The following is a 24,023-nucleotide window of genomic DNA, read 5'->3' as shown; positions in this document are numbered from 1 at the left end:
AGATAAGTGCTAATGGGGATCATCAAGATGGATTGAAATGCTATAAAATGATTTTACTTCCTAAAGAATCATCTTTTCATTAATAATAAACTGTATCTCTCATTCCAGGCTCAGAGTTTCTAACAGTGCCTTTTATTACATTTCATAGCATTATATCAAACCCCTTATAGAATGAGAATTTTTATTTTGCATTTAATGATGCCTCCTTGACCAAATTAAGAGTAAAATAGATGTACATATAGACACATATGTACAGTATACATATTATGTACATCCATATGGAATATGAGTTTCTCCAGAGTATAGATCAAAACTTTCCACATCTCACCATCTTGCTACCACCGTAAGACATGCCAGCATGCGTCACATGGATTCCTGAAATTGCCTCTCCAGAATGATTTCATATTGTCTCCCTTTTTGCTTTAAATATTTTTTCTATTTTCTTGTACATTTTTTTTTTAATTTCACTGTGAATATTTTTTTTTTCTGTTCTTCTATTGCTTGTTCGTGTTGTATGCATTCCTGCCTCGGCGTTTTTCCTTGTTATTCCCTGTGCCTTGAATGCTGTTTCTTTATGTCTTATGTCTTTCACATTATTACTCTAATAATAGTATCACCTGCTTTAGAGAGGGCTATCCTGTCAGTAGTATCTGAAATAGAATTCTTCTCCACCCCATTACCTCTACAGAACTTATCTGAAAGTCATCTTTATATACGTAATTGTTATTTTATCTATAGGAGTGGCTTTGCTCTTCCATAATGCTATCTCCGTTTGTCTGTCTTGTTCCATGGTGCCCTTTTGATTAGTTGGAAAGATTTACATGGTAACAAAATTATCTGCTTCTTAAAGCTCCATAAAATTTGCCTATAAAACTGTCTAGGCCTGGTTCTTTCATTAAAGGCTTTGTTTTCATTTTGGTTTTCAAGAGCAGCACTTACTTTTTAATGACTGTTGAGTTTCTGGAATACTTGTTATGTCAATTTGGGTCAATTATATCTTCCTATAAAAATCGGTCATTTAATAGAAATTTTAACTTTTGTGCAAAAATATTTTAATGTTCTCTTGCAAAATGTTATACTCTTCATTTACTTTGTTACATGTGCTTTTTCATTTTTAGTTTTAGATATTTGTTTTCTCTGAACATCTGCATGTATAATGACACTAATTTGGATTCTGGAGTCAGGCAGTCATGAATTCAAAACCTGATGGGGGAACTTAGTAAGTGGGTGAACATAAGCAAGTTAATTATATTCTCTAAGATTCAGTTTCTTCATCTGTGAAATAGATATTAGATTACTTATCATAAAAGTTTATTGTGAGGCTTAATTGGTGAGGTACATGTGAACTATTGAGTCCAGAGGCTAGTACACAGTAAATTCTGCATGACAGTTAGCTCTTGCATTGTGATTATTCTTACTAGAATTAATACTTACTAAAGTAACTATTTTAAAATTAAACTATACAGTTGTTTGTTATTATTGTGCATACTTCAAAGTGAAGTATGTTAAATCTTTAGTTAAGTATTTTGGTTTTAATTCTTTAATTCATTAATTTCTACTTTTGACATTATTTTTTCTTCTTGCTTAAATTACATTTCTTTTGTTATTAAAAAAAAAGACTTGTATTTTAATTTAAAGTTTCTTTCTGAGAAAGAAAATTTCATTTCCAAGAGTTTTTAGGAGGCCGTATAGGATAGTGGTTAAGCTAAAAGTTTTGACATAAGACTTCCTGATTTTCAATGCTGCTGTCACCTTTAATTAACTGGGCTTAACTTGTGCTCTTCATCTATAATATGCAGACAATAATTATAAGTACTTCAAGGGGTGGTTGGCAGCATTAGATTAACAAATACAAGTAAAACTCATAAAGTGGTATTTGTAGTATTCAGTTAATCTCAGCTATTACATTTTGGCTATTTCTATTTTTATTATTAATTACTATTTCTATTGCATTATGGTCAGATCATGGGGTCTACCTATTTCTTTTAATGTATATTTAATATACCAAGTCATACATAGTATGTCAGATCAGCTTTTATAAATATTTGATAGACAACTGAATAAATACTATATTTTTATAAGGTTGACATTTTATAATGATTAAAACAGCCATAAAATTTTATAATATTCATCTTCTCTACAGCTTTCTTTGGTTTGACTCCTTCAGTACCCTGTCCTGTAGCTTGCCTTACCATCTACCAGTTGGAACTCTCCAAGCCTTCCATAAGCCCTCTTTATTGTGCTAGTTAGATGAGGGTATTCCTCATTCACTATTCACCTAGAAATGAAGGTTCGGAGAATTAATGAGCTATATGCATGATTTTTATTGCCCTGTTGGCATCTAAAGATGTTTTCTTTAAGGAAGACTGAGTCAATGGTATGTTAACCACTGTGCTTTGTAGACAAAGCTGCTCTTTCCAGTTGGGGTGTGTGGTGAATGCACATAAGCAGAAATGGGAGAAATCCCTAATTTCTAGGATGTGCTTATAAGTTGGAAGGCTTTTTCCATGAATACTTAATGAGTTTTCACTGTTTCAGGCATTAGACTAAATGATTCATAAGCACTATCTCATTTATCTTACCATCCCCATTTTACAGGTATTAAAGCTGAAGTTTAATGAAAACAAATAACTTGTCTAAGAGTAAACAGTTATAAGTGTCAGATGAGAAATAAAACCCAAGTCTGTCTGATTCCAACCTCATGTTTCTAACCTCTGTACATGTTGAGGGCAATAAGAAAGGAGATAAGAATGCACCAGTAAAGTTGTTGTTCTCTAACATCAAGTCAAAAGCAGACAAAGCTGTTGAGCAAAACTCTCCAGAGAATGAATCTAAGACTAGATTAATAATCTATCTAACTGTGGAGTAGCTATGTGCACCTGATCCTGTAATCATCCCCAAGAGTGCAACCAAGAGTGCCCTAATGAAGCACAGCATAGCCACTGCAGTGTAAAATGGATTGACAATTAGAAGAACAGCACCCATGCTTCATGCAGCCCCTGCCCTTTTTCGGGGTCTGCTTCCTTAGTCTTGGAATGTGTCTTGCTCTTGGATGCATCTCCTGCTTGGCTTATCCCAGTGCCTTATACAGAAGAGGTCCTCAGAAAAGTTACCCACTCATTTGGCGTTCATATAGTGAATGGCAATCCTGTGTTAGAGACTGGTTTACATGGTGGAAATACTGCAGTGAGCAAAACAAAGTACTTCCTAGACTTTACATTCCAGGGGAGGTAGCTGGGGGTTGGGGGACAGATACATATAAATACTGTAAAATAGTGCTATGAAAAAAAATAAGTTGCAAGGAGGATATGGAACATTATGGAGCCAATGTCATTAAGTAGGTTGGTCAGGATTAACCTCTCTGCAGAGGTGACATTTGAATACTAGCCTGGATGAAATAAGGAACAGACTCTAAATAGCTGGCAAAGAAGAGATCAGGGCAAAGAGGTAGGAGACACAGAGGTCTTGAGACTCCAGAGTGCTTGGAATAAATATTTGGTAAATGCATAAATGACTGATTAGAAGGGTGGGAGCGGATACATAGGAATTATCTGTTGAATTGGGAGGCACAGGGATGAATGGACTGCCCACCAATTCTCCTGCACTCCTGGACAGTCCATCTTTTCAAGGCTCTAGAAGTATGGGGAGGCTTCTCAGAGCAATGTTGTCATCCACTGGAGAGGAAATGGAGCAAGGGCTCCATTACATACCCAATCACAGGGAGAATAACAGGTGGGGTGACGGGAGACAGAAAGGTATGGGGAAACTGATCCACTTCAAATATAAACATTTTAGTGATGCATTTGAAATCCACATTCTGAATGCCAAGGAGAATGAACAAAAGAAACAGCAATTAAGTTTTTGAATAGTTACACAATACTTCTAAATATCACTTTACTTCACAGAGCAATATGTACAGACTATAAAGTTAAATGGATATAGCTTTGACTTTCTTTAATTCTGGAATAACTTTTTTAGGCATTTAACAGAGAGGTTCAGGAAGAATATTAGGAGGAAACAGATAATTACATGCCATTCAAACTATTTACAAACGTCAATGTTACAGAGCTAGCAAAACTGTAATTATACTGAGTGAAGCTGTGGTATGGTGTTTTTCATCAAGTGGTTGCATTATTAAAAGTTTTTTTCTTTTTACAACAAAGAAATACAGTTTCTAAAAGAAGCTTATATCTTGAATTTTTAATGAATATCTGCTTATCATATTGTATTCTGATAATAAATTATAGAAACTAGTTCTCCTTTTAAAATAATGACTACAGTACAATTGTTTTAGATTAAGTTTTGAACTATAGGTTTGGTTTCATCAGTTAATTCAGCATTTTTGGCAATTATTTATGAGTTATGTTTAAAGAGAACTTCTATAGTAATAATAACACATCTCCTATGCATATTTTTATATTGTATACTTAGTACCATGAGCTGGATTCCTAAACATTCAAATAGAGTCTTACCTTGTTTTTTGATCATCACAGATTTCTGTAGCTGGAGATGGTTTACAGGATTTACTTACCCCTCTGCCAGTCTTTCTTTTTACAAATGAAGAGACAGAACTCAAGGGAGAGCAAGGACTTCCTCAGGATCATAGAGCAAGTGACAAAGTCAGGACTAGGACTGGAATCTTTTGACCTCTGGTGTTCTTTTGCCCTATTTAAAAAAAAAAAAAAAAAAAAAAGCCATTAAGTCCTTTAAAAAAAAAAAAAAAAAGAAGGTATTTGAGAAGTTAAAATTATCCTGTAGGATATGTTCATTTTGAATTTAATTTAGCTTGGTAGATTTCAATAGATACCCCAACATACTATTAAAAGTTACTTAGAGGAGAAATGTTTATGTAGGAAAGCAAAATTGTCTTTTGTGAGCCCTGAAGAAGGCAGGAAAGTAGATGTCTTGCTTATTTTCAGTTTGCTAAAGGGCCACAGCTAAAAGATGGGGTTCAAGTTATTCAAGTGTACGCATGGACCCAGTCATCCAGCCCAATTCATGTTATTCTCTCTGCCTGGAGGACTCTGCCCACTTCCCTTCACAAAGTTCCCTAGGCTTTCTATTCCCCTGATGACAGTCATGGGTGACTCCCCATTTCCTGATTTTATTGCATGTATTGTCTTCATAGTATTTACCACTCTGTGTGTGCATGTGCATATGTGTGTGTTTAGTTGTTTATTTTCTTTCTTTTTACTTGTTTTTTAAACTCCAACAAAGCATTTTCTATGTCTTTTTGAATTTTTTTTTCACTACTTTTTGACTTTTTTTCACTATTACATAGGTCTGTGTTTTAAGTAACAAATAGGAAGCACCTAGGAAATGTCACATGAATAAATGACTCTGAGTAAATGAAATGACTATGTGATTAAGTTTGAAGTAATTGTGATCAAAGTATAGTTTAACAATGGCTCTAGCTTTCTGCCATATTTGACATGACTGTAAAAGATGTAGAAGGCTTGAAGGCACATTATAATTCCCTGAAATTATAAAACAACCCTTGAAAAGGTCTGTCAAATAGATGAAGAATAGTTTGAGCCATTGTCAGTGATTTGCAGTGCTTCAGATCAGAAATTTTGAATCCTGGAAAGGAATTTTCTTTAATAACAAACACTGAATTAATACAGCTTCATACTGTTTTATGCTAAATAAACATCTTGATACAGTTTTGTAGCAACAGAATTTAACAGATTTTATGAATGTGTGGAGAATTGAGTTGTGTTGAAATACATATTTTGTGATAAAATGCACATCATACAGCAAGACAGATGCATATAACACTTCATCTGTGTATTTGGGGGAGCTTTAGTCCATATGGAATTTATCAAACCAAAGTATTAAAGGGATAACTGAATTGAGATCCTCATTTTTTAAAGATTTTATTTATTTATTTGACAGAGAGAAAGAAAGAGAGAAAGGCAGAGAGGCAGAGAAAGAGGGGGAAGCAGGCTCCCCACTGAGCGGAGAGCCTGATATGGAGCTCAATCCCGGGACCCTGGGATCATGACCTGAGCTGAAGGCAGAGGCTTAACCCACTGAGCCACCTAGGAGCCCCAAGATCCTCATTTTTGACAAACTACAATCTAGAGAGAAGCTGATTTATCTATTTCACATCCTTTTTCTGGAATGTGATGATATAAATCAATACATAACTAACTTCTCTCACACCACGAGATACAGAATTTAGGATAACAGAACACAGGCTTCAAAGCCATAGAAACCTGGAGGAAATCAGAGTTCTATCATAATGCAGGTCAGCTTGATGGTTTCTTTATAAAATAGTGATAGTACTACCACCTAATACATTGTCGTTTAAATAAGAATTCCTGTGTCAAGTACCTAGCATAGTTTCTGAACCACAATTGGTATTCAATAAATATTAATGTCCTCTTCCTTTTCTTAAATGTCACTTGTCTTGATATAATGTCTAATATAATAGGAAATCCACAGTGTTGCTACAAGACAATCTGTTTATTGATCAATTAAAGCTATTAAAATGTCAATTATAATGACGTAGAAAATTTTAAGAAAAAATACTATAACAACTCAAGTGATAAAATGTCTCAGAGAATGGTTCTCAAATTAGAAAGAGAAATAGAAAAGGTGTGAAATAGAGGGAGGAGAGGTAGGGAAAGAAGGAAAACAAAAAGGAAAATGCAGAATGAAATTTCAAATGTTAACATAAAATATAATCACACCTAATTCTTAATGTTACTAGCTACAAACAAAACTTGTATATATATTATATAGAGTTGACCCTTGAACTGAATGGGTCCACTTATAGGCAATTTTCAACAAACACAGTATAGTACTCTAAATGTATTTTCTCTTCTTTATGATCCTAACATTTTCTTTTCTCTAGCTTACTTATTGTAAGAATACAGTGTATAATGCATACAACATATAAAATATGTGTTAATCAAATATTTATGTTATCAGTAAGGCTTCCCATAAATAGGAGACCATTAGTAGTTAAATATGGGGGGAATCAAAAATTATACTTGGATTTTAGACTGCCCAGGGGATCAGCATCCTTAACCCCAACATTGTTCAAGGTTTGGCAGTATATATCTCCTTCTAAGTTTCTTATGATCTTTCAAAGTTGTGTTGATATGAACCCATTAATAGATGGCTTTGCTCAGATTTCCATGGCCAAATATTACAGAAGATAATATTTTGACAGTTGAAATGCCAGTATTCAGTAGGAAGAGAAAGTATGCCATTTTCCATGTCATCTAGTTGATGGTGACTGACAAGGGAAGATTTCCTCACCCACTTAGATTTGCCAACATTTTTAGTTCACACCCATACCCAAATAGATGGCTCATAGTTCAGACTTGAATAACCATCTTAAATATTGATTAACCAGAAATGTGAACTCAGGCTATTTGAAATCTGAATGTTTTTAAAATATCAGGTGTTTTGACTGAAAGAAGCATTGATTATGTCTATTTTCCTAATGATTTTATTTTAGAGAGAGTAAAAAATCCTGTGCTTGAGGAACCAAGTAGTCAGCCATCTCTTTTGGAAAACTCTCTTGAATGTAGAACATTGGAAAGGGCACTGAAAGTTGTGAGAATGATTCTCCCTCCTATCAAAAATCTTGCATTCTTCTTGAGACACACACGCATAAATTAAATGATTTAAGTAAGAACAAAAAGATTTCTTGGAAAAGATAATCCATGGTGTGACTTTTCTGAAAACTGCATTATGAAGGTATTCCAAGATGGTGGCCCAAGAAAAACCTCCTCCCGTTGACAAACAAGATCTACACAGCTACATAGGAATAATTTCCACAGAAAAAGAACTGAAAACTAGCTGAAGAGATCTTTCCACAACAAAGGATAAGAGGACCACACTGAGATAAGTGGGAGAAGCCGAGGCATAATCTTACCAAAAACCCCACTCTGGACATGCAAACCACAATAGGGAGGGATCACATGAGTCCAGAGCTTTTCCCTGAGGAGTAAGGTGTTTGTGCACCACATTGAACACCACAATGAGTTGAAATGCAACCAGAAAGAGGAGGACCAAAAAATGTCTGCCTTTGGAAATAAACAGAGCTTTTATCTAGGAGACTCAGGGTCTTGGGGCATCTCAGACACTCATTTTGAAGGGCTTATGCCTATTTCCTGGGACCCAGCACAAAGGCAGCAATTTTAGAAGTGACTGGAACATATGTGAAGGATATTCATTTGCTGATTTTAAAGTGTCTGCCAGGGGGCAGGGACCAGGTGAGACTTTCTTTGAGGAAAGAGGTGCTGGTGAGCAGCGTTTTTGCACTCTCCCTCAAAGGTATGGCAGGTATGCATGGACATAGCTTTGCTAAAGCCAAAGGTGTGGCCCTGCCCCAACATCCTTACCCTGCATTGCTAAAGATATAGGCATATCAGCCCCCAGAGCTTTCTTAGATTCACTAAAGCTGTGGGTGTGCCCCACTCCCAGAACTCTTTTTTTTTTTTTTTTTGTATTTTATTTTATTTTTTCAGTGTTCCTAGATTCATTGTTTATGCACCATACCCAGTGCTCCATGCAATACTGCCCTCCTTAATAGCCACCACCAGGATCACCCAGCCACCTCCCCATGTTCCTCCCCTCTAAAACCCTCAGTTTGTTTCTCAGAGTCCACAGTCTCTCATGCTTCATCTCCCTCTCTGATTTCCCCAATTCACTTTTCCTTTTCTTCTCCTAATGTCCTCCAAGTTATTCCTTATGCTCCATAAGTAAGTGAAACCATATGATAATTGACTCTTTCTGCTTGACTTATTTCACTCAGCATAATCTCCTCCAGTCCCACCCATGTTGACACAAAAGTTGGGTATTCATCCTCTCTGATGGAGGCATAGTATTCCGTTGTATATATGGACCATATCTTCTTTATCCATTCATCTGTTGAAGGGCATCTTGGCTCTTTCCAGTTTGGCGATTGTGGCCATTGCTGTTATGAACCTTGGGGTACATATGGCCCTTCTTTTCACTACATCTGTATCTTTGGGGTAAATACCCAGTAATGCAATTGCAGGGTCATAGTGTAGCTCTATTTTTAATTTCTTAAGGAATATCCACACTGTTTTCCAAAGTGGCTGCACCATCTTGCATTCCCACCAAGAGTGTAAAAGGGTTCCCCTTTCTCCACATCCTCTTCAAAACTTGTTGCTTACTGTCTTGTTAATTTTGGCCATTCTAACTGGTGTAAGGTGGTATCTCAATGTGGTTTTGATTAGAATCTCCCTGTTAGCTAATGATGATGAATATTTTTTCACATGTCTGTTAGCCATTTTTATGTCTTCTTTGGAGAGTGTCTGTTCATGTCTTCTTCCCAGCTTTTGATGTGATTTGCAAATCAATCAATGTGATAGAATAAATCAATGAGAGAAGAGAGAAGAACCACATGGTCCTCTCAATTGATACAGAAAAAGCATTTGACAAAATACAGCATCTGTTCCTGATTAAAACTCTTCAAAGTACAGGGATAGAGGGAACATTTCTCAACTTTATAAAACCTATGAAAAACCCATAGTGAATATCGTTCTTAAAGGGGAAAAGCTCAAAGATCCCTTTGAGATCAGGCACATGACAAGGATGCCCACTCTCACCACTGTTGCTCATAATAGTACTAGAAGTTCTAGCAACAGTAATCAGAAAACAAAAAGAAATAAAAGATATTCCAAATTGGTAAAGAAGAAATCGAACTCTCTCTCTTCACAGATGACATGATACTTTATATGGAAAACCCAAAAGACTCTACCCCCAAACTACTAGAACTCATACAGCAATTCAGTAATGTGGCAGGATACAAAATCAACGCACAGAAATCAGTTGCTTTCTTATACACTAACAATGAAAATATAGAAAGGGAAATTAGAGAATTGATTCCATTTACTATAGCACCAACAACCATAAGATATCTGGAAATAAACTTAACCAAAGAGGTAAAAGATCTGTACTCGAGGAACTATAGAGCACTCATGAAAGAAACTGAAGAAGACACAAGAAGATGGAAAAGCATTTCATGCTCATGGATCAGAAAAATAAACATTGTTAAAATGTCTATACTTCCCAGAGCAATCTACAACTTTCAATGCCATTCTGTTCAAAATTCCACCAGCATTTTTCAAAGTGCTGGAACAAACAATCCTAAAGTTTGTATGGAACCAGAAAAGACACTGAATTGCTAAGGAAATGTTGAAAAAGAAAAACAAAACTGGGCACCATGTTGCCTCATTTCAAGCTTTACTGCAAAGCTGTGATCAGCATGGTACTGGCACAAAAACAGACACACAGACCAGTGGAACAGAGTAAAGAGCCCAGATATGGACCTGCAACTCTATGGTCAACTAATCTCTGACATAGCAGGAAAGAAAATCCAGTGGAAAAAGACAATCTTTTCAATAAATGATGCTATAATTGGACAACTATGTATAGAAGAGTGAAACTTGACCATTCTCTTACACCAGAATTCTTTCCTAGCCTTGCTAAATCCCTAACTGTTCTTCACTTCAGTGTACTTCCCCTGCATCACAAAAGCTGCAGACATGCCCTGCCCTCAGCACTCTCCTGCAGCATTGCTAAAAATAGTGTACACATGATATTCCCCTCAGTTACCTGGCTCTGGTGGCCAGAGGGGTTTGTGTTCTTGGACCCTATGGAACTAATAAGTAGACAATTCTGGGCAAGATAGGATACCCGGGACTCTACACAGACAGCAACAGAAATATGCCCAGTCTATCTTTGAAAAAGGCCCATTTACTTATCTTTGAGTTTCAACCTAAGAGATAGGCTTTAGCTTGTCACATATTTAGAGGCTACAAAGGCTCTCTCAGGGAATGTAGGTGGAGAGATGCCATTTTTGTGCCTTCCATTTTCCTTGCCACAGTTTACTGTGAAAGGAGCTTATACACTACAGTCATCCAGAAAGCTTATACACTGCCACAGTCCTCCAGAAAGGAGCTTATATACACAACTGATGCCATTATTCCTGCAATTGTCATCCAGGTGATCAGGGGATCAGGAGGCCAACAAGGTTTATGATTGCCTTCCACAGGACTATGTATATTTGCATACATTAAAAGCTGCAACCTGAGAATCTAGCTTCCAATAAGCCTGAAACTAGGTTCTAAATTAGATCACACCTTTGGGAACAATGACAGGTGTTGGCACACCCTAAACAACTGAGAGCTATCAATAAACCAGGCTACTCAGGCATTCACTAAGGTTTGAGAATCAACCAAGAGCCAGGGTAAGGTTTATTTCCCATACAAGATCACTTCTTCAAGACTAACACATAAAAACAAATACAGAGTGAAGAAGAATGAGAAAACAAGAATATATTCCAAAAAAAAGTACACGACAAAAATTTAGAAAAAGACCTTAGTAAGGTGGAGATAAGTAAGTGACCTGAAGAAGAAGACCTGAAGAGCTCCAAGGAATGGTCATAAAGATGCCCACTGAACATGGCAGGAGAGTGAAAACTTTAAAAAAGAGATGGAAAATATAAGAAAGTACCAACAGAAGTCACAGACTTAAAGAATAAATAACTGAACTGAAAAATACAAGAGAATAGTATCAACAGCAGACTGAAACAGAAGTTTCCAGTGACCTGGATGACAGGGCAGTGGAACTCACCCAAACAGAGCCATAACAAGAAAACAAGAATTAAAAAAAAATGAAGATAGGTATCTTTTTTTTTTTTTAAGATTTTATTTATTTATCAGAGAGAGAGAGGGAGAGAGCGAGCACAGGCAGACAGAATGGCAGGCAGAGGCAGAGGGAGAAGCAGGCTCCCTGCTGAGCAAGGAGCCCGATGTGGGACTCGATCCCAGGACGCTGGGATCATGACCTGAGCCAAAGGCAGCTGCTTAACCAACTGAGCCACCCAGGCATCCCTGAAGATAGGTATCTTAAGATACCTATGGGACAACATCAAGTAGAATAACACTCATATTTTAGTGGTCCAGAAGGAGAAGATAAAGGCAATGGACAGAAAACTTATTTCAAGAAATAATGGCTGAAAAGTTCCTGCCCTAGAGGAAGGAAACAGACATCCACGTCCAGGAGCATACAGAGTTCCAAATAAAATGAACCTAATGAGATCCACACCAAGACACATTATAATTAATTTTCAAAACTTAAATAGGAAAATCTTAAAAGCGGCAAGGAAAAACAACTTGTTATGTATAAGGGAACCCTCCTCCACCAAGATTATCTGCTGATTTTTCAGCAGAAATTTGCAGAACAGAAGAGAGTGGCATGATATATTCAAAGTGTGAAAGGAAAAAACTTCCAATAAGAAGGCTCTACCTGGCAAGGTTATCAGTGAGAATTGAAGGAGAAATCAAGAGATTTCCAGACAAACAAAAGCTAAGAGCTCATCAGTATTACCAAAACAAAACAAAAAAAACAAATAGGAAAGAAAGAAAAGAAAAGGCACTAATAACAAAAAATATATATGAAAGTAAAAATCTCACTGGTAAAAGTGAATATAAAGTAAAGATAGTGGATTAAACATATGTAAAGCTATATGAAGGTTAAAAAAAAAAACAAAGAAGTGAGTATACCCATAATTATTGTTCAGGGAATACACAAAATAAAAAGATGTATAATATGATCTCAAAAAAAAGGGGGGGAGAATAGTAAAAATAAGAGTTTTTTAAAAGTGTTCTAATTTAAGTTGCTACCAACTAAAAGTAGACTTTTATGTATATATAGGCTGTCATATGTGAACCTCATGGTAAACACAAAGCAAAAAAAGTACATACACAAAAAATGAGAAAAATATAAATATAATTCTAAAGAAAGTCATTAAACTACACAGAAGAGAACAAAAAAGGAACAGAGAGGAACTATAAAACACACACACACACTTAACAAAATGTCAGTAAATATATACTTATCAATAATTACTTTGAATGTAAATGGATTAAATTTTTCAATCAAAAGACACAAAGTGGGTCAGTGGTTAAAAAACACAATTCATTTATGTAATTTTCTATAAGAGACTTACTTCCGATCTAAGGACACACAAAGACTGAAAGTAAAGGATGGAAAAAGATATTTCATACAAATGGAATGGAATTTTTTTCACACAAAAGAAATCTGATATAGTTATACTGATATCAGAAAAAATAGACTTGAAAGCAAAGACTTGAATAAAAAAAAAAAAAAACCAAGAAGGGTATTACATAGATATAAACAGGCCAATCCAACAAGAGGTTATAATATTCATAAACATTTCTGCACCCAAAATGGGAATACCTAAATATATAAAGCAAATATAAATGTCCTAAAAGAATTGACAGTGATACAACTAAAGAAAGAATATCAATAAGGAAACCTTGGCTTTAAACAGCACATTAGACGAGGTGGACTTCTATATAGAACATTCCATCCAAAAGAAGTGAAATACACATTCTTCTTGTGTACACATGCAACATTATTTGGAATAGGCCATACGTCTGGTCACAAAACAAGTCTCAATAAATTTAAGAAGATTAAAATCATAGCAAGCATCTTTTCTGACTACATTGGTATGAAATTAGAAATCGATTAAGGGAAGAAAATGGGAAATATCACAGATATATAGAGATTAAACAACATGCTACAAAAACAAATGCATCAATGAAGAAACAAAGGAGAAATCTAAAAATACTATAAAATAATTGAAAATGGAAATACAATTAAAAATCCATGAAATGCAGCAAAAGCAGTACTCAGAGGGAAGTTCATAGCAGTACAGGTCTACCTTATAAAACAAGGAAAATCTAAAATTAACAATCCAGCAAAAGCAGTACTCAGAGGGAAGTTCATAGCAGTACAGGTCTACCTTATAAAACAAGGAAAATCTAAAATTAACAATTTAACTTTATAACTAAAAAAGCTAGAAAAAGAAGAACGAAGCCCAGAGTTAGTAAAATAAAGGAAATAACAAAGATAAGAAAGAAAAATAAATGAACTAGAGAAAAAATAAAACAGAAAAGATCAATGAAACTAAGAGCTGATTCTTTGAAAAGAAAAGCAAATTGACAAATTTTTATCTAGACTCACCAAGAAAAAAGAGAGAGCTTTCAAATAAATCATATTGGAAATGAAAGAGAAATTACACACCTGATGCTAAAGGGATACAGAGGATAGTAAGAGACTACTGTGAATAATTACATGGCAACAAACTGGACAATCTAGAAGAGATGGATAAATTTCTAGAAACATACAATCTTGTAAGACTGAATCACAAAGAAACAGAAAAATCTGAAAAGACCAATTACTAGTTAGAGGATTGAATCAGTAATTAAAACCTTCAACAAATAAAAGTTCAGGATTAAATAGCTTCACTGGTGATTTCTACAAAATTTTCAAGGAATAATTAATACCAATCCTTCTCAAACTCTTCCAAGATATTGAAGAGGAGGGAACTCTTCCAGACTCATTTTTTTCCTCTGTTTTTACTTTTCTTTTCTTTTAGTAATATAGTGATTCAATAATTCTGTACATGACACAGTGCTCATCATGATAGTGTACTCTTTAATCCCCATCCCCTATTTCACTCAACCCGCCTCCCACCTCTACTGGTAACCATCAGTTTGTTCTCTACAGTTAAGAGTCTATTTCTGGTTTGTCTCTCTCTCATTCTCTTTTTTTTTTTTTCCTTTGTTCATTTGTCTTGTTTATTAAATTCCAAATCTGAGTGAAATCATATGGTATTTGTCTCTCTCTGACTAACTTATTTTTTTTATGACAAAGGGGTGAAGAATATTCAATGGGGAAAGGACAGTCTCTTCAGTAAGCACTTTGAGAAAACTGGACAGCTATAGGCAGAAGAATGAAACTGGACCACTATTTTTACACCATATACAAAAAAATAGGGATTAAAAACTTGAACTTCAGACCTGAACCATAGAACACTTAGAAGAAAAAATATGCAGAAAACTTCCTGACATGGTCTTAACTATTATTTTTTTAATCTGACACCTAAAACAAAAGCAACAAAAGCAAAAATAAAGTGGGACTACCTAAAACTAAAAAACCTCTGCACAGCAAAGGAAACCATCAACAAAATGAAAAGGCCACCTAGTGAATGGATAAGATATTTGCAAAACATATACCTGATAAAGGGTTAATGTCCAAAATATATAAGGAACCCATATAACTAATAGCAAAATCCCCCAAATAGTCCAGTTAAAAATGGGAGAGTTGAGGGAAATTGGAAGGGGAGGTGAACCACGAGAGACTATGGACTCTGAAAAACAATCTGAGGGTTTTGAAGGGGCGGGGTGTGGGTGGTTGGGGGAGCCAGGTGGTGGGTATTAAGGAGGGCATGTATTGCATGCAGCACTGAGTGTGATGCAAAAACAATGAATTCTGTTATGCTGAAAAGAAATTAAAAAAAAAATGGGCAGAGTATCTGAATAGATGTTTTTCCAAAGAAAATAGACACATGACCTATATGTGCAGAAGATGCTCAATATCACTCATCATCAGGGAAATACAAAACAAAAGCTCAATGAGATAATCTCTTCACACCTATGGAATGGCTATTATCAAAAGACAAAAGTAACTAGTGTTAGCAAGAATGTGGAGAAAAGGGAATCTGGTTCAGGCTGAGATACATTGTAGAATTACCATCTGACCCAGCAATTCTACTTCTGGGCATTTAGAGAAAACGAGAACATTAATTTGAGAAGATATATGCAGCTTATGTTCATTGCAGAATTATTTACAATAGCCAAGGTATGGAAACAACCGAGGTGTCCACCAATGGATAAATGAATAAAAGAAAATATGGTACATAGACATATCTATAAATGTATAGGTATATCTATATAGATATAGAAAATGGAATACTATTCAGCCATAAAAGAAATCTTACCATTTGCAATAAAAAGTGTCCCTTAAGGGCATTATGGTAAACCACGTATTTCAGACGAAGAAAGACTAATACCATATGATCTCACTTATATGTGGAATTTAAAAAACAAAAAATAACCTCATGGAGGACAAATAAGTGCTTGACAGAGGCATGAGGTGGTAGTTGGGAAAATGGAAAAATGGGATCCAAAGGTACAAACTTCCAGTTATAAAATAAGTAAGCCATGGGGATGTAACGTACAGCATGTTGGCTATAGTTAATACCATATTTCCTATTTTAAAGTGGTTAAAAGAGCAAATCTTGGAAGCTCTCATCACAGGAAAAATATTGTAACTGTATATGGTGATGGATGTGAATTATACTTACTGTGATTTTTCACAGAAATATAAATTGTATCATGTATACCTGGAACAAAAATGTTATATGAGAGTTATACTTCAATTTGTAAAAGTATGAAATATGAGGGGACAATCTTATGAAATTTATTTTTATGTCTTTGTGACTTCCTAAGATCACCTGCATACCTTCACATAATTTGCCTTAACTTCAAGACACACTATTCCAATTCATCTTAATTCTGGTGCTGATTACCTAGAATTACTACAAACCCCATGAATTAACAGTATAGTCCCCATCAAGACTGCCTTCACTTCAGATGCTAGCCCCAAGTTCATGGGTCTCCAGGCTATCTGCACTTTTGACCAACTTGCTACAAATGTGGGGGAATTCCTCCTACCTTCTTTAGGTTGATAATTTATTAGAATAACTCAGAAATGGGAAATTTCTGTCCTTCTTAGAAAGGATACAAATCAGGTCAGTCATACATAGAGATCCATAGCACAAGGTCTAAGAGACCCTAAACACAGAGCTTATGGGCTCTCTTTTCATGGAATCCAGGTGCAGCGCCCTTTTGGCTATCAGTGTGCTCAACAACAAGGAAGATCCACCTAGCAGCATTTTCCAGAGTTTTTACTGGAGAACCATTATGTAGAAATGATTGACTCCTTAGACACAGGACTGAGCTCAGTCTCCATCCCTGCCTTTCCCTGGAGGGGGTGGCTTAATGCCCCAATTCTCTAAAGACATGGTTGGTGTTTCAGGTGATAGCCCCTGTGTTTACTCGTCTTGTTAGCATAATGTTAAGTGTGAGCCACAAGCCCACTCTGAATAAAAAGGCACTCCTCTATCACTAAGGAAATTCCAAGGATGTTGAAATTTTCTCTTCTCTATACAATCCACCCTTACTAAATTGTTATACTACATTTTTATGAAAAATAATATACCTTTAAGCCAAAATTCCTTTTTTTATGAAAGCCAAAACCTATGCAGGTTTTCCCATAAATTGTTTCAAAACTATGTTTATAAAATGCTATTGTTGCCAAGATATACACTTTGATGGATCATTAAAATAAGTATGTCCATATTAATTACATGCAATTGTATATCCACATAACTATATTTATGCATGTGTGTATGTTTATACACACACATTTTCCTTAAATAGTTGTATATATAATTTGGGTACTCTTTTTCTCTAAGTGAGGTTTTTAAAAACTGTATCTTTGAAAGGATAATACCAGTAAACTTTCTAGTATACTTGCTAAGAGTAACAGTTTTGTACTAATTTTCTGTGGATAATCCCCAGAAACATATTATTTAGGGTCAAATAGGTAATATTATTGGGTGGTATGTCACATCATCTAAAATCATTAGGAAGATTTCTGCATAAGAATATTTTCCACAAATAAGATACTTCTTAAATTTTATTTTAACATTTTAAGGTATATATTGCATGGAGCACTGTGTGTTATACATAAACAATGAATCTTGGAAGATTACATCAAAAACTAATGATGTACTGTATGGTGACTAACATAACAAAAAAAATAAAAAATAAAAAAATTTTATTTTAACATTTTAATGGAACTCTATGGTATATTTTGACTACTTATTAAATAGAGCAAATCAGGCTTCACTTAAGCATTTTCCAGAATCATCATCTGTTTTTAAATTGTACTGTTATATCCTTGGCAACACATTCCATTCAAGCATATTGAGCTCTTTTCCCATTTGAAAAGATCCAGAAACTATCTGAGTTTTAGAGTTTTTTCTAATTTCTCCTTTGCTATCAATTCTTGCTTCTTTCAATTTCCTGTGGCAGCATTTCCTGCTCTGCCCTTATTACTTTCAGAATTAGCTCGTGATATGAGTTGAAGAATACAAGTGAGGATGCAGTGGCCCTCCCTCACATGCACGGTCTACCAGGAATAGTTTCCTGGTAGCTGCTTTACTGGCTCAGGGGCTGCAAATTCCAGGATGTTTGACATTTGGAAATTGGACATCCAGGCAAGTGCGGCTTTATTCCCAAAAAGTGGAACATTTTACAAGCAAATACTATATTCCCTTACACACAAAACATTACAAGTTAGAGTACTAAAAAGCTTCTGAATAAAGTATTCGTTTTTTTTTTTTTTCTTACTGAAGCCACTTCAAGTATTTGGAGGGTTTTTGTTGTGTTAGTAAATATATCATCTTACTTAAAACTTTAATATCCAATTCAGATAGTATATTTAAGATTGAATTTCAATAAAGAATAGATCACTCTTTTGATGACAACAACATAGTTTCCAAAAAAGGCAAAATGTATTGGAATTTCAGACTCAGATTAAGAAACAAATATAATTACATTTAAAATGTTGTCATTGCTTTTTAAGCATTTTTGAAATTAACCAATGATAGTATATCACATTTATGATATATATCACATTATATTGTGATTGTGTACATATTTAACTCCACCTTAAATTGTGATCACTAAAGGATACGAAGCCATACTTCTGTCAGGTTGTGTAATTTCCATCTCAACCTGTGGCTGGCAGTAGCTACTGAGGACATGTTATTTGAACAGAGAGCTAAGGGAACCCTCAGTTCTCTGGTTCTATACTCCCTCCCCCTCCTTTTTTCTCCCCCCCCCCCATTTCTCATCAGGTAGTGACTGCTACCAGCACCTAAGAAAGCTTTCTCTAGGATCACTTAGCATTTCTGTGACAGATAAATTTCTATAGCAGCATCTCATTGTGAAGATAATGAAAATAGTTAAACCAGAAAAGCAATCTCATAGTTGTAAATCTACTTCCTTCCTCTAAACTTTCTGCATTACAAATAGATCTGGTCTTTTAAAAATTTCTCTAGAGTACTTTCAGATAACAAAATTATAGTTAAGTTTGAAGAAGTACTTCATTTAGTTGTGAGAACAACTAAATGTTGTATTATGTTTTAATTAAAAAATCATCTAGATAAAGGTAACATTTAAAATGTCATTAAACAATATCACACGGTTGCAGCATGACTGCAGTTTCTTTATTCAGAGATTATATCTATTTCGACATTTCTCTGTTCTTAAAAGTAACTTATCAGATTCATAAAACTAAACTCTTAAGAGGGGTCAATTATATCTCAAAAAGCCTTATTTTTTAAAAAGGAGAAATAGTGGTTGGTTGATTTTTAAAAGGACAGCGAGAATGTATCATGTACCTTGCTCTCATCCCAGTCTCACCTACAACAATAATACAAAATGTTCATAAGATCAGAGTTTTTACTCCATTGTGTTTTCAAACTTCCCCGTGTGTTGTGTAGTTTATCAAGCTCTGAAAAACTGATTTCATTGAATTAGTGGTTAGAAGAAATTGGAAATAGGAAGAAAAAAGGGACAAATGTATTGGCTTTTAAGTTTTGTGATTCCAGGCCTGTTCAGTTGGTCCTTGGGAGATAATTAGTAGCTTATCTGGGCCAACCAGATTTGGCTTTCAGTTTCCAAACAAAATTACTGCAAAGGATCTGTTCACTGGGAGCCCTTCCTCTTGTCATCATTGATCTCGGGCTTTGGATCCAGTGCTGTTAAATATATAAACCTTCACACACACACACACACACACACACACACACACACACACACAGACATTTGCTTACTTTGGCAAATTTATCAAAGCTTAGATACGCAGCCTCTAGGAAATTATTTTAGCCTCTGGCTTTTGCCTGGCTCGGCAGTCACTGATGCCTACTCTGACAAATCTGGCTCCTGCCATCTGCCTAGTTGGGCAGGTTTTGAGGCTGTCTTAGATCATCTTTATTTAGAATCCCGAAGAAGAATATTTTGTGTTGATTTTACCCCACTGGCTATTTGGACACTTGTTTTCCATCAGTAATGGCCATCTGGATCTGTTTTCAATATGTATCAGATATTTCACCACTTCTGAGTTCTTTTTCTCAAGCTCTGTCTTAATGACATGATGGAAATGGCTTAACTTAGTGAAACAGTGCATTTTCTCTCCCAAGAATACTCCTTTTGTGCATCATGATCTCCTTCAGGAAGGTAAGTATAAACCATTTAAGCAGCAACAGACCTCAAGGAATCGAACACATTCTGTTAGACTGTGTTAACATACAGAATTGATTAGACCCTAGACTGTGCACACCAGTCTGGTGCCACTGCCTCCGAGAAGGCGGAGGTGTGGGGATTCTGAAGAGATTGGTGACATCTTTTCCCACACCACTTGAAGCTCTCTGCCCTCACCTCAGTGCATATTCACCAGCCAGAGACAGAGGCCCCTGTGGTAGTAGCCAGACAGGTGTTTTACCTATGCTGATAACTTTCAACTCATCTTTCCCGAAGAATCCCACCATACCCCCAGGAGGAAATGAGCCTGCAATATCCCCATTCATGACTAAATTTCATTTCCTGACATTTAGCATCCTCTCACACCTCATGACTCTGTTCTCTTCAGAGTTCTTTTCTTGCCTTCACAGCATGCACTCTGCATTGCCATTATTTATTTACTCCTTTGTCTCCCTAGAAGCATGCTAGGAATTCTTATAGAGGTAGGGATCATGTCCTATTCAGCTCTGTATTCCCAGCACTTACCACAGGGTGTGCCACATGAGAGTACCCAATGCGTGCAGAAAGACTGACAGTCAAGAGGGACGCGTGCTAAGCAAGCAGAAACAAAATTGTAAAGTGCTAAGTACTCCCAGCTGAATAGTCCTTAAGGAATTTAGCTGCTTTTATTCCAGTCTCTGAACCCTGTTCTTTCACTTAACAGACTCTTATATTAATAACCAAATTATCTGGTTTTAACTGCTTTGCCAAGAACGACTGTGATAGAAGTCCAAACTAGTGAATGATCTATTTGCTTCTCAAATGTACTTGAAAGGGATTTCTAGCCTTAGATTAAGTTTCATATTAGGGTATAAAGTGGTAAAAAAAATGTCCTGTGAGTGAGATTGATGATCTCATAATGAAGGGTACAGATCCTCAGAAAGGAATGAAGATTCAGTGTAAAGCTGTTTAAAGTTGACTCCGGAAATCTGTTAGAACAGAAAAGTGCCTTGTCTGGGTATGAGGAATTCTCTATTTATGTGAGCAGATCTGATAAGAAGCGTCTACGTGGAATTGACCTTATCCTATCCACCAGTCTGCTTATTCTGATGACCAAGAAAGTGATAAATAAGAGTCAAAGCAAAGGATATTTCCCCAGAGAAAAGTTCAGATATAAAATTTTTAAGTACTTGGAATTTAATCTATGACATTATGGGGTTAGTCACAAGAAGGGCAAATTATTAGGAATCAGAAACTCATTTTTACCAACTTGCCTCCAGGATAGACTTGAACAAGTTGATCACACCAGTCAGATAACTGGAGAATATAACATTTTTTTAAAAAGATAGTCAAGCTGGCTGTTTATCATGTCTTGTTAGGGAGTCAGAGGTAGGGACTGGGCTGATGGACCATTTTACAGTTGTTCATATCACAGAAGACTGCATTCAACCCATAATGATACCCATCTTCAGGGCCTTCTAATATCAGAACGGCTTTAAAGCACGTATCTCACATTTTGGTTCTTCAGCATCACCCTTCTATGCAAAAAAGAATGCTCTGCTTCTTTTGTCTATGACAGACTTCCTTGGTAGAGGAAAGCAGATGAAGATACAACCTTAGATTCTTTACACAGCTCAACTGAAAATTTGCAGTAAGCTTGAAATGCTTCTAAAAATTGACCACAATATAGTACTTAATAGCAGGAGCCTTCCTCCAGGTGCAAATTACCTTATAGAGAGAGACTGTACATTTTTCACTTTGGGTAAACACAGAATGATAATGGGGCACCTGGATGGCACAGTCAGTTAAGCAACTGACTTGGTTTCAGCCAGGTCATCATCTCAGGGTCATGGGACTGAGCCCCGTGTCAGGCCCCACACTCAGCATGAAGTCTGCTTGAGATTCTCTGTCTCTGTCTCCCTCTGACCCTCCTGCTCATACTCTCTTTCTAAAATAAATAAATAAATCTAAAAAAAAAAAAAGTAATGATGATGGTGATAATAACAGATAATAGAAAATACTTATTTGAAAATGTGTGTTTTAAATATGTAAATATGTATGTGTATCCTTGCTGGGTTTTGAACATGTAATTTAATTTATCTACTCTCTCAGCAACCCCAGGGAGGAATTACCCTGGTTATTTCCAAATTTTAGATGGGGAAAGTTAGTTTAGATGAGGAAATTTTAGTGAGGTTAAATAACTTACCCAGCTCATACAGCTAGTAAATGGCAGAGCTGGTGTTTAATAAGCAATGAATATGTATTCAATTGATGGCCTTCCTTTAGGGGGAAAAAAAAAAGAAAAAAAGAAAGTCTTGCTTAGTAAGATTCTATTTTCTCAAAGACCTCAACCAATAGGGACCTCTGCCACATCTGTTTTTATTTGGAGTCTTAGCCTAGATATTTTGTCAAACGAACACAAATCATCCTTCTCCTTTTTGTGATTCTTGTTCAAACTCGTTGCCCACTGTGGGCCGTTTTCTTTTCCAGTCTGTTCATTTTGCTATTACTTTATTTATATAATTTCAGCCCTAAGAAACAGATTGAGAAAAGGAGGTATAATTGGTTAGTGAGAAAATCATTTTTTTGAAGATGTTATTTATTTGACAGAGAAACAAACATGGAGAGAGGAAACACAAGCAGGGGGACTGGGGGAGGGAGCAGCAGGCTTCCTGCTGAGCAGGGAGAGTGATGCGGGGCTCAATCCCAGGACGTGGGATCATGACCTGAGCCAAAGGCAAATGCTTAACGGAACCACCCAGGCACCCCAAGAAAATCATTATTTTTAAACAAGGCTCATGATGACAGATTTAAAAATTTTTGTTATGTATATTCCTTTCATTCATAGCTCTCCATATACATCTTGCATACTCAAACTATTTCCCATGGGAAACATGGCAAAATATCAAGACTGCAAACGTTAGTAGTTTTAATAGTTTAGAACTTTTCATCTAAGTTACCCTTAAAATTAGACATAAGCCCTTAGAACCAGTCTCCAGGATTCAGTGTTTTAGGCAGACAATCATACCATTATATGTATAGAGCCAAAAAGATTAATACCCACTGGATCCTTTTTATTCTTCTTTACCTGGCAGTTTGATCAAAAGATGATTCACCAATCTGTGTCCCTCACTCCCTTTGAGCCCTGGCTCACAATTCATCTCTAGGAAATCTTTCTTAATCAACTATACTCTGCTTTGATCAGCCTTTTGCTTTATATACCTTCACTATGGTCTGGCACCCAGGTTGTGGGGAACAGAAAAGGACAGAACACTGTTTTTGCAGAGACATACTTTTAAATGAATGTGTGCTCCTATTTCAATCATAAGGGCATTGATTTTAAATATACACCTATGGGGCTCCAGGGTGGCTCAGTCAGTTGAGCATCCAGCTTCGGCTGAGGTCACAATCTCGGCGTCCTGGGATCCAGGCAGGATCTCAGCATTCTGGGGTCCTTTGGGGCTTGGCGTTCAGCAGAAAATCTGCTTCTCCCTTTCCCTCTCCCTCTGCGCCTCCCCGCTGCTCGTGCTCTCTCTCTCTCTTACTCACTGTCATAAATATTTGAAAAATAAGTAAATAAATAAATTAACATACATTCTATATATTGTGCATACAGTTCTCTTACTTCTTTCTCAAGTGCTGTTGCTACCATGGTCATGTGCAAGATCGTGCTGGCTCGGGAGCTAAGCCCCTGCTTACATATCAGCTCCGTTGGTGCTTTCCCCTGTGCTTCAGAAGCTGCAAGCTGCTTAGGAAACTGTTGACAGAGGGTTCACTTCACCCTCCTCA

General features: G+C 36.1%; 1 protein-coding gene across 2 annotated transcripts in view; it reads left to right on the top strand.

The window, feature by feature from the left end:
* The window catches only part of MEI4 (meiotic double-stranded break formation protein 4), a 248,763-nt gene that overhangs the window by 215,955 nt on the left and 8,785 nt on the right, over positions 1–24,023 (top strand). The gene's annotated exons all lie outside the window — the stretch shown is intronic.

This window comes from Mustela erminea, chromosome 4 (assembly GCF_009829155.1).
Source record: "Mustela erminea isolate mMusErm1 chromosome 4, mMusErm1.Pri, whole genome shotgun sequence".
NCBI lineage: Eukaryota > Metazoa > Chordata > Mammalia > Carnivora > Mustelidae > Mustela > Mustela erminea.
This window is presented reverse-complemented; position numbering and strand designations above follow the sequence as displayed.